Here is an 11,680-nt window from a genome sequence, read left to right on the forward strand (position 1 = left end):
AGAACATAGTCCAAAATGTTTATCATGTCCTACAAGCCATGACATTAATTTATACCTGTTTATTCAAATTCATCTTATGCCACATCCTTCTGTTCTCCCCACAGCAGAGTAATTTTATTCCAGATTCACAGATCCAGTAAATGCAATTCCTACTCTCTAGTACAATTTTCTCTCCCCTGCTTTACGTGTGACTATCTCCTCCTCTCCATTAGTACCAGCATAATTAACACATTTTCTCAATGAACTTTGGAAGTATTACATTGGAAGTAGATTTTTCTCTCATGAGTCTGTATCTCAACTCCTTATTTATTTCCTTTGTAATTTAGATTCCACCTAAATTTAACATTTTGGTCTTTTTTTTACACCTATCTCTCAAAATAAATCATATATCTATATCTATATAGCTAGAAGATGTTTTCTGGTATTTTTCACACCATGTGCTCCAAGTATAAAAGGGGCCCTGGCAAATGTTCAATAAACATCTGTTTAGTAAGCAAACACCTTTCAAAAAATATTTTAAAGAAAATATAATTAAGTGTAGTATTATTATATCACAATATAATGATGTAAACTGTTACAAAATAAAAACTTGAAGATGTAGAAATGGTAAGCCTTATAAATCTTAAAAGCTGTTTCACATAAGTAGCTCTTTTCAATTCTTAAGACAGATGATATATATTTGATTTTCTCTTATCTACATGTTTATCTTTCTCAAAACTTAATTGAATAATTCTCTGATAGCCATAGATTAACCCCCAAAATGAAATGTTCTATTTAAAGAGAACTGGAAGGTTCACCTATATATTGTTTCTGTGGCTATAATTATATTCCAACAAAATGTTACTTCATGAGGTATCAATAAAAAAGGTGTATAAGCCCTTACAAAGATGGAATGTTGAGAGAAAAATACAGTCTAAAGCAGAGTATTCCATGGAGCACAATGACAGTCACAGTGTTGCTTCTGCTAAGCGCATAATGGGTTAAAATTGAGACATTACTGAGCTTGTGGCCTGCATCTTGGACCGACATCTTTTTATAAAAAAAAAATAGAATATGTACAATTAATATGCAAGAGCAAAATGTATCTGTATTTTAGCTATAAATGCAAATCCATATCCAAATAAAATATAGCAAACGGGTTTTTTTTGTTGTTTGTTTTTTAAATCCAGACAAGCCCTTCATTATTGATGACAAAGAAAAATTACAGAACAGATGTCACATGTGCTAGGTTTTACTTTACTTCAGCAAATATTTGGCAAATATTTGATCCCAGTACAACAGAGGCAAATAATTAATAGTGGTTTACTTCTTCATTTATGAGCATTCCAAAGAATTCAGCCTATGGCATAAATGCATAATATATAGTCTCAATATCAATTATATAGTTTTGTGCCTGTATTTTGAAGAAATATTACAGTTCTAAAGTGAACAGCTGTTTGGTTTATTAGTAAAACATTATTATTCATCAGAAGCTAAAGAAAAGCCAATTGATCTTTTTTTTTTTAACTTAAATCAGTATCTTTGAAATGCAGAGACATTCAAAACTGATTAAATTAGTTTAAATTGAAGGAAGCAACAGGTAATATGAACATCTTCCATTTGCAGCCTGAGTCAACCCAATCCAGCAGTTACACAGGGGGGACAAATAGAATAATAAGCCTTGGATACATTCTTGCCAAATTACCAGCCACCATCAAGAGAGGCCTGTGGAGAGTGATGCTGGACTGTCTGGCTAGGAAATGAGAGGACACCCAAAAAGAATCCAAGAAGTGGTGGTAGTCAGCATCAAGAAAGATTTTTAAGCAGATGACAGATAATAGTGGAAATGATGGAGTTGCTGGGTCATATGGTAGTTCTATTTTTAGTTTTCAAAGGAACCTCCATACTGTTCTCCAAAGTGGCTGTATCAATTGCCACTACTGGGCATATACCCAGAGAAAACCATAATTCAAAAAGACACATGCACCTCAATGTTCATTGCAGCACTATTTACAATAGCCGGGACACAGAATCAATCTAAATGTCCCTCAACAGAGGAATGGATAAAGAAGTTGTGGTACATATATATGGTGGAATATTACTCAGCCATAAAAAGGAATGAAACTAGGTCATTTGTAGAGACATGGATGGACCTACAGACTGTCATGCAGAGTGAAGTAAGTCAGAAAGAGAAAAAGTTATTGTCTATTAACGCATATATGTGGAATCTAGAAAAATGGTATAGCTGTTCTTATTTGCAAATCAGAAATAGAGACACGGGCGAAGAGAAGAATGTGTGTATACCAAGGGGGGGGTGTGGGAGGAACTGGGAGGTTGGGATTGACATATATACACTATTGATACCATGTATAAAATACATAACTAATGAGAACATATTGTATAGCATAGGGAACTCTACTCAATGCTCTGTGGTGACCTAAATGGGAAGGAAATCCAAAAAAGAGGGGATATATGTATACGTATAGCTAATTCACTTTGCTGTACAGTAGAAACTAACACAACATTGTAAAGCAACTATACTCCAATAACAATTAATTTTAAAAAGTAGTGGAAATGATGAACTTTAGTCTCTAAGTGAGGTAGGTTTGTGATTCTGAGGTATTTTAAGAACAAAATTGTACATATTAGGAAAATACAGGTTGTCAACACTAGGGCTAAAAAGGAGGAAAAAAGAAAGAGTTCCAAACAGCATTTCTGATGGGATTACATCTCTGGATGAAAGCTGATTTCTCACTCCCAGAGCACAAAAGAGACCTCACCGAGGAGCAATGTCCCAGTGAAGACTTCTGAGGTCAGTCTTCTGTGCAGCCATTCTGGAGGTAGGGCTGGGAGTGAGCATTCAAATATAGGCCCCGGTTTAGAGAGAGATGAACAAAGTATCTTCAGACACCACAGAGGATACAAAGAAAATAAAGCAACACACTTCAACACTTCAATACAGGGGCTTTTCACTTGTTTGAAACAACTGAGGGGAACATAATGTATAGAACAGGGAACACTACTTAGTGCAGTGTTACCCTAAATGGGAGGGAAATCCATAAGGGAGGGGATATACATATATGTATGGCTGATTCATTTTGCTGTTCAGTAGAAGCTAACACACATTGTAAAGCAACTATACTCCGATAAAAATTAATTAAAAGATAAAGAAACAACATATAATTAGAAAATCCACTTTTTTTTCCCTGTATTTCTGTTTATATAATGGAGTCAGAAAGGAGATATGCAAACAAGATGTCAAATAATGGGGATTAATACAGAAGATTTTTTAAAGCGTTCAGCAGTACCAAATGCAACAAATTATATTAAGGGATGAGAAAGGAGCATGAATTAACAAAGCCCCAGAATTGTTTTGGCAGAAATCAGAATGAAGAGTAAGAAAGAAATATGTGATTTGGCAATTAAAGCTGTATTTCTAGAAGTTTTATAATCTGCTGCAAACTTGCTTGAATTGTGCTTGAATGCTTTTACTACGCCCTAAGCCCACTTTGCTAAATTATGTCTTATTTGACCTGAACACTTAATAGTTTCACTGACCATAACTATGACATTTGTAGGAAACAGCATCAAATATTTACAAACGCTGCAGTCAACATTTTCATCCTTATGCTTCCTGTTTTGAGAAAATGTACATTTTAGATGTTTTATATTTTATGGTAAATTATAGCACAATGATTAAATAATTTGTTTTGTCAACTTTTTCAAAACCGTGACGAAAACTGAAATGTATGCAGAGTGTAGGAATGAAAGTTGACTTATCTAGAATTTCAACTTCAGTGGGGTAGGAAAAAAGAATTTTTTCAGGGGTCACAAACATTTTCTAGAATGTATTATAAAAAATGTGACTCAAAAAAAAAAATAAAATTCTTTTATACTGGACAGCTGATTGGCCACGTGGCCTCTGTCTGAGATTAATAAAAAATATTGAATTATTACCAACTTTGCTGGAAGGCTTTACTCTCTGTATGTTGTCAGCTCCGATGAAAACAATCTTATCACTTGATCATTTTCTGGGATCCTGTGTCTTAAAGGAACTTAGATTTTTTAGTCCACTAGGTAAGTTCTCAAATGTGGGTTTATAAAGTGAGGTACTTGAGAAATTCTCACTAGTGTAATTATAGAAGTTAAAAAGCTATAGTGAGATTTTCATGAAGTTTAATGTATTAAATTTAAAATTTTCTTTATTCTGGCAGTATAGCTTTCATATTATAATATGAAAGTATGATGATTGATAGTACCTTTATTTTGTCTAATATACTCAATTTAAAAAAAAACTGTTACAATGCATTTCCCTGTTTTAAATAAATAAAGATATTGCTTGGTTATTTGACAAGTATTATAGGATCACCTGGTTAAAATCTGGACATGAGCTCATATACTAATGGAAAAGTTCATTTATTCACCCTTATTCAAATATTTCTTTATTAAAGTCAACATTAAACAACGAATATGATAATAAAGGAAGAGTAAAAGAGCATTTGCAAGACCAAGAAAAGGGTAAGAGTTTATGTAAATGCAAGAGTGAAAAAGCATCTTCCAAGACTCAGCTAGGAGATTACTCTACTAGGATGTATGGTGAAGTGGTGATAATATAGTTTGGAAACCAAAACAGATGCAAATATTCAATTCATAGAGCTATGACATTAAGGATGTCTTGGTAAAATTAGCTAATATCTCTGAATTTCATTCTCCAGCTACTAAAATATATCTACACAAGTAGTAACATGATTAAATGAGTTAAATAATATGAAAAGCCTTACAGTATATCTTAACTATTATTAATTTTCTTTCTTGTAAATTCCTCTTTTCATCACCATTTAATAAAAACACACACATTTCTATACAGAACAAGATAGAACAATTAACTCCTAAATGTCAGAGACCACATTGTCTGTCCATCTGTCTATCCATCCATCCGTCCATCCATTTATCTATCTTTCTAATCATATACATATGATTTTTGAGGGTATATCGTCTTTGATCTTTATTTTTAACTATTAAGAACATAATACTAATCACTTTAAATGATTCAAGAACAGTAATATACGTAGATGAAAGGAGTATAAGAAGTAATCACAAATAAGGTATTTGTATTTGTGCTTCTCTTTCAACCAAATGTGTTGTACAATATTAAATATTATAACAATATATCATATATTTAAATAATAAATATATGCACATACAAAGGAATCTTATAAAGATCTTGGGTACAAGTGGAATATCATAATTTCCCAAGTTATATTACATATACTCTTTCAGGTAGAATCGTTATTATACGGTGTTACTGAATTTATTTTTTTTAAATGTTTAATCCCTTAAGTTTGGACCAAATCTATTAGGAGGAATCCAAGAACAATTTTATACTGTTTGTTTTTATGTCTCTGTGTGTGCTGTTTTCACATAATATTATATCTGAGAATTATGAATAGATTATAGACTCCTTGCTACTTCCTAAGCTATAGATCAATTACTTGGTTTCTTTGATAAGATTGTGAATGAAGGATTTGAATTCCAAGAGACAGACACTAGTTAAAAGAGTTTTTCAACAAATCCTTTAGCTTATGCTCAAGTTGAGATAAAGCAGTATTCAGGTACTGCCAATGCTAATTATTAAGCCTTCTGTTGGAGAACATATTCCTTATTTTGATGAGTCATATACTGGTGGAAAGACAACACACACAAATGTAACTTAGATAATATTCTCCATTTCTCTGAAGGGATACAAATTTTAAGAGAAGTGTGGTGGCCAAAAGGTGGTCTTAGTTGCAGCATATATATCCCCAAATAGTTTCCCTTGGTGTGTAAATTTCCTAAAAGGAGTACACAGCAACAAATGACATGTCAGCACAAATAAGGTCTTACTGAATCTGAGAAGCTCATTTCTTCCTGTGTAAGGTCCTTGCATGCTCCTGGCTTACATTGATATTCCATACAAATTTATTTACAAAAACAATTGAGACCACAAATAAAGAGTAACTGTAGACATACAGAGCTTCCTGGTTTTCCTCCTAGGTCCCAGATCAAGTTTCTGCTTTCTAGAACCTCACAGATTTGTTTCTTTTTGTTTAAAATACTCTAATTTTCTTGTAGCAGGGGCAGAACAAGAAAACCAAACTCTGTATTAACAAATTAAAAACAAATGGCTAAATAATCAAAGTAAGCTCATGTGAATTATAAATCTTACCCAATACAATTTTACTAATGATTAAAAGCATGTAAGCAAAAGCTAGGCAGAACATTGCTTTCTGAAGGAAATTGTAGCTACAGTATAGCTTGTAAATGTCCCCTTTTCTCCAGCACTAATTACATTTTAGATTAATAGAGGAATTCTAAATAATATGTGCAGAATCATTATTCTTTGGGGAATATGTTTCAGGTTGGGTGCCCTGCAGTTTTATATTCTTTGGGTAGACAGCAAAAATGCATATATGACTCATTCCCATTTTCATACCAATTATTCTAGTCTCCATAAACCAGCAATTCCAATTTTATTTATAAAAAGCCATTGAGAAATACCAGTTTTGCATTGCTGAAAATACAATTTTTTTAAAATTTTGAAATAAGACAATACTTATTATTAATCAAATCCTCAGACTCTGTTCAAATGTTGACAGCTGTCCCAATAATGTCTGTAATAGCAAAAAGATCCATTTCATATTTATGTTTCACTTTTATCTTCAATTTCTTTCCGTCTAAATCAGTCATCAGCGTTCCCTTGCCTTTCATGACTCTGACAGACATTTCTTGGATAGGAAGTCTACTGATAGGTATCATTAGCCTGTTTACAAGTAGGAGGCACTCTTCCTGTAGAACACCACCTCATTAAGGGAGAAGTAAGTTTCACCCCTCTTTTTACTCTTTCCTTTCCCACATACTTGCTACCCATGCTCTGTTTCTCCAGGGAAGGGCAACATGAACCCTCGTCTTATAACTAAGCTAACAAAAAATAATGAATTCTAGCTAAAATTCTTTTTCATTTGATTCTCATGTGTTCACCTGGTTGCCAATAAAAATTTTACAGAAATTTCATGTTTGTTTTATCCCCTTCTTGTAACTTGTAAAATTGTATTATAGGAAGGCAAAGGTCTGGCCTTGCAGTACTATGTTATATAAGCATTAGTATTAAATTATAAGACTTACATTTTTTTAGATAAAATTTGGATTATCACATGACAAATGGCTAAGAAGCACTTAGTCCTGCAATGTTTTTCAGTGTTTCAAAGGCCCTTTGGTACATTCATGCCTATATGTATATTTTATTAAAACATTATTTGTGGATACAATACCCAGAATATATAAAAACATTTTTAACCAATTTCCTACAGAAAGGATTTAATTATGAAAAATAGGTTGTTTCCATTTTACCCTTTAAAAATTCTTAAATCAATAATTTTTGCACACTTCTCATTATTTACTAAGGGGATATTCCTAAAATGTAATCATTCTTTTCTCTTAACTCTTCCATTTGCACTTTATAATATGTTTAAAGTCTCAAAATTGAAAGCTCAAGGCAGTTTTAAATTCAAGGCAGGATACAAAACACAAATATCAGGATGAACGTTTAGTCAAGGCTTATAATCAAATAATTAGAATCAGAGTTACAGGAATTCTGGAGGGGATAAGCCCTGTGTAAAATTTTAGTATATCAGGCAGAGAAACAGAAGACCATGTACATGAGGTAACAAAGAGCGCTAGTCAGAGAGTCCATAATCCAAAGAGCAATCTGGCAGGAATATTAACTTGACCACATCCAGTCCACAATGAACGAGAACTCCCAGGATTTTAGTTTGTTTCCACCATCTTTGTAGGAGACTCTGTTTTAAAGTTTTTATCCTCTTTACCTGGATAATCACTCTGGTGATGTGAGAGAAAGTCTCTTTCCCCCTGTCTAAACCAAGAATTTGAGATTTCCATAATAATATAGAGCTCTATATTCACATTCCTAAAGGGTCCAATATGGTGCTGGATGATGACTGAAGAGAAATTCTGTTATTTTTATGTCTGAAATGGGTCCATTCTATGATCCTTCCTTTGAGAAGGGAAATGCTTCTGTTTGGTTTCAGAGCCTGGAGAAGTAAATAATTAAGATTTTTTTCCCTCATTTTTTCAATCGACTTCTCCATATAACCCTTCTTTCCTTATCAGGGCAGGCAAATAGCAGAGTTCATTTAGCAAGATAAAGATCTTAAAATACACAAATGTTCTATTGAATGGGACTATAACTTGTTTTTGTACCCTTGAAGGTTTTTAATGCGTTTAGACAGGCACAGTAAGTTATTTTAATAGAAATACTAATAAAAAAGAAGAGAGCTTTCAATTTGCGTAACGTGCTGAGCTGAAGTTTGTATTTAAATGCATCTGGGGCTCCCTTTGCTAGTTGGTTAGCAACTAATCATGATTATAGTGTTTGATTGCCTAACACCTACAGGCCATTACCAAGAGACTGTTCCTAAGTACTATAGGACCCACATTCCATTGCTGTATTATTTGAATCAAACTTTCATCATAATGTAGACTACAACTGCAGAGCTAGGTAGATACATACATACTTGGATACATATAGATAGATATAGATTTATAGATGTATATTGTAGACATAAGGTAATTTCAGGAAAACACTAAGAATTTGATGGTATGAAATTTATAAAATTAAAGATACAGCCAAGTAAGCAGTGTCATAAATCTTTTTTTTTTTTTTTTAAGTTCCTTTACTACTGCCCCAAAGCAGTTAGGGATCCTACTCAAGACTATTCAAAAGTGACTAAGAGTGTTCAGATGAACCTTAGCCAAATACACAGCTGCATCATTGAATTTTACCCTAGACACACATATTGCACATCTGTTCTTCAGCCTCATGGAACAGCAGACTGCTCCAGTACATCAGATAACATTCATTAGTTCTTTAAAAGAGGAAGTCACCTGCTAAAGTCAGATAGCTATTGATTTCCACCACAGTTTCTGATCTGCATGAAACCTCTATTCTATTTCTAGCCTATTGCAAATAGAACATTTTTAAAGGCATGGTCTATATCTAAGTCAGCACATTGTGTTCACTGAGATAATTTTAATTCCACAGGCTATGCAAGAAGATATGCCAAGTGAAATGACAACAAAAAATAAGAATGAAAAAGAAAAGAGAGAAAGAAGGAAAGAAAGGAGAAAAAAGAAAAAAAGGAAGAAAGAGAAAAGAACAACAGTAATTCAGTGATAGTGTTAAGACAAGGAAAATAGCATATATATTTAGCAAGACTGGGGTAAAAAGCACTTCATTATTATCAGGCCATTACGTGGAAAATATAATTTACTCAGAACCATTCGGAAACATTCATTCAGAGTTAATATTAAGCAAACCAAACATCCTGTCATTTAATTTGTGCGTTTCCATCTGAAAATTTAGGCACAATGGAAATAACTCAAAGAAGCTTTTAAATCAAATAATTTTAAACTGTTTTTTATTCCCCTTGGCAAATGTGTGTGACTGTATAAAAGTCTGTATAAATTTAGTGAATTTTTTTGTTAAGAAAAAAGACAATTACTATGTATTTATTGGAAATTACAGTTCTTATCATAATTTCACTAAAAAATTCTAATAATTGTTGTCCCTGAAATTACAATACAGTTAATACTACCTAGTCAATTCCTTTAAAAAGGGGATATAGGCCTCATGGAACTTAAAATTTAAAAGTGTGTAAAAGAATAATGTAAACAGTAAAGGGAACTCCCTGGTGGTCCAGTGGTTAGGACTCTGCACTTCCACTGCAGGGGACCTGGGTTCCATCCCTGGTCAGGGAACTAACATCCCACAAGCCACATGGTCAGAAAAAAATATTTGAAAAAGAAAAAGAATAATGTATAAAAAGAAGTATAGTTTATATCATTCAGGTGGCCATGTCCTCGATATTCCATTAGTCCTGTGTGAATTGCTGTAAATTCCTGAATATGTTTTAATCCCAATCCTTAATCATTACATGTTCTCATGTTTAAAATTATGTATTGTTTATGGCAGGGTTATTCAACTGTATAAATAAATTGACAATCGTTAAGTGGGTTCCAATAAAACAGCCAAGGAAGCTACAATTATAAAAATGAAAAAAAAAATTGTTTACTGGTATATCACAAATGTTAAATGTAAGGTTAAGTGCTATTTTTCCTTTGGAATCCTGTTGTATCAGTCTGGTAAAGCTTGATTTTGCTGTAAAACCAAGCAACCCTTCCTGTGCCTCAGCATGGCTGCTTTGCGTTTACTGCTCTCTAGTGGCTGGAGGCTACACTGTGGCGTCACAGGTCGGGTGAGCAGTCGGTGGTGAGTCCAGCAGGGCCTCGCTCCCAACCCCTCTGGCTACAGGCTCCTTGCGGAGCTCCCAGACTGGTCTTACGGGGATGGCCTCCTCCAATGAAAGGCCAGCTTCGAAGAAAAGGCCAAAGGTAAAAAGTTGCAAGACGAGTTGTACTGCTGTCACAGGAAATGGATGCTGGATTACAAGCATGGCAGCTCAGGCAGCAGAAGTTGCAGGAAGAAGAAAGGATGCAGCAGAATGCTCTTAAACCCAAAGGCGCCCTACTGCAGAACCCACGACCAGGTCAATAAAAAGCAACTCCTGCCTCCCCCAGAAAAACAAAACCAAGTAACCCTAAATTCTCACAAGCTTAAAACAATTTAAATGTACTTACTGCTCAGTTGACATGACATTATGAGTTGGCTGGGGGCTCCACTCCATACTGTTGTCTGGTAATTCATCAGAGATGAATAACTATATGAAAGTATTTCTTTTTTTTGTTATTATATAAAGTTATTTAATGGCACTTTGAGCCTATTTATGGCAAATCCAAAATCTTAGACAGATGCTTGCTCAAGTTATATTGTATAAAATTAAAAATAATAATAACCTAATGATAGAACTACCATATGACCCAGCAATTCCACTCGAGTATATATCTGAAAAAAACAAAAACACAAATTTGGAAAGATACATGTACCTCAGTGTTCAAAGCAGCATTATTTACAACTGCCAAGATACGGAATCAACCTAAGCGTCCATCAACAGATGAATGGATAAAGATATATTCCATACAATGGACTACTATTCAGCTATAAAAAACAATGAAATTTTGCCATTTGCAACAACTGGATGGACTTGGAGGGCATTATGCTAAGTATCAATAAAATAAGTCAGACAGAGAAAGACAAATACTATATGCCGCTACTTATATGCGGAATCTACAAAATACAAAAAACTAGTTAATATAACCAAAAAGAAGCAGACTCACAGATATAGAGAACAAACTAGTGGGAGGAGGGGCTAGATAGGGGTAACGGATTAAGAGGTACAAACTATTATGTATAAAATAAGCTACAAGGATATATTGTACAACACAGGGAATACAGCCCATATTTACAATAACTATAAATAAAGTATAAACTTAAAAATTGTGACATCACTCTGTTATACACCTGTAACATATAATTCTGTACATCAACTATATTTCAAAAAAAACCAAAGGATTCATGGCAAAAAATAGTAATAACCTATTTCTCTAATCTGGGTAAAATCAAAGTGAGAGCTAGGAAATAAATGTATTCTAAAAAAATTACTTATAGCAGATACTTATACTACATGTCATAAATATTAAGATTAAGGATTTAAGAAGAGAGAAGTAATGAGATAATTATATTATCTTT

The 11,680-nt window shown here is 33.5% G+C and overlaps 1 pseudogene; it reads left to right on the top strand.

Moving 5' to 3' along the window:
* Positions 1 to 10,226: 10,226 nt before the first annotated feature.
* On the top strand, positions 10,227 to 10,588 carry LOC136136516 (large ribosomal subunit protein mL52 pseudogene; annotated as a pseudogene).
* Positions 10,589 to 11,680: the final 1,092 nt, after the last annotated feature.

This window comes from Phocoena phocoena, chromosome 1, assembly GCF_963924675.1.
Source record: "Phocoena phocoena chromosome 1, mPhoPho1.1, whole genome shotgun sequence".
NCBI lineage: Eukaryota > Metazoa > Chordata > Mammalia > Artiodactyla > Phocoenidae > Phocoena > Phocoena phocoena.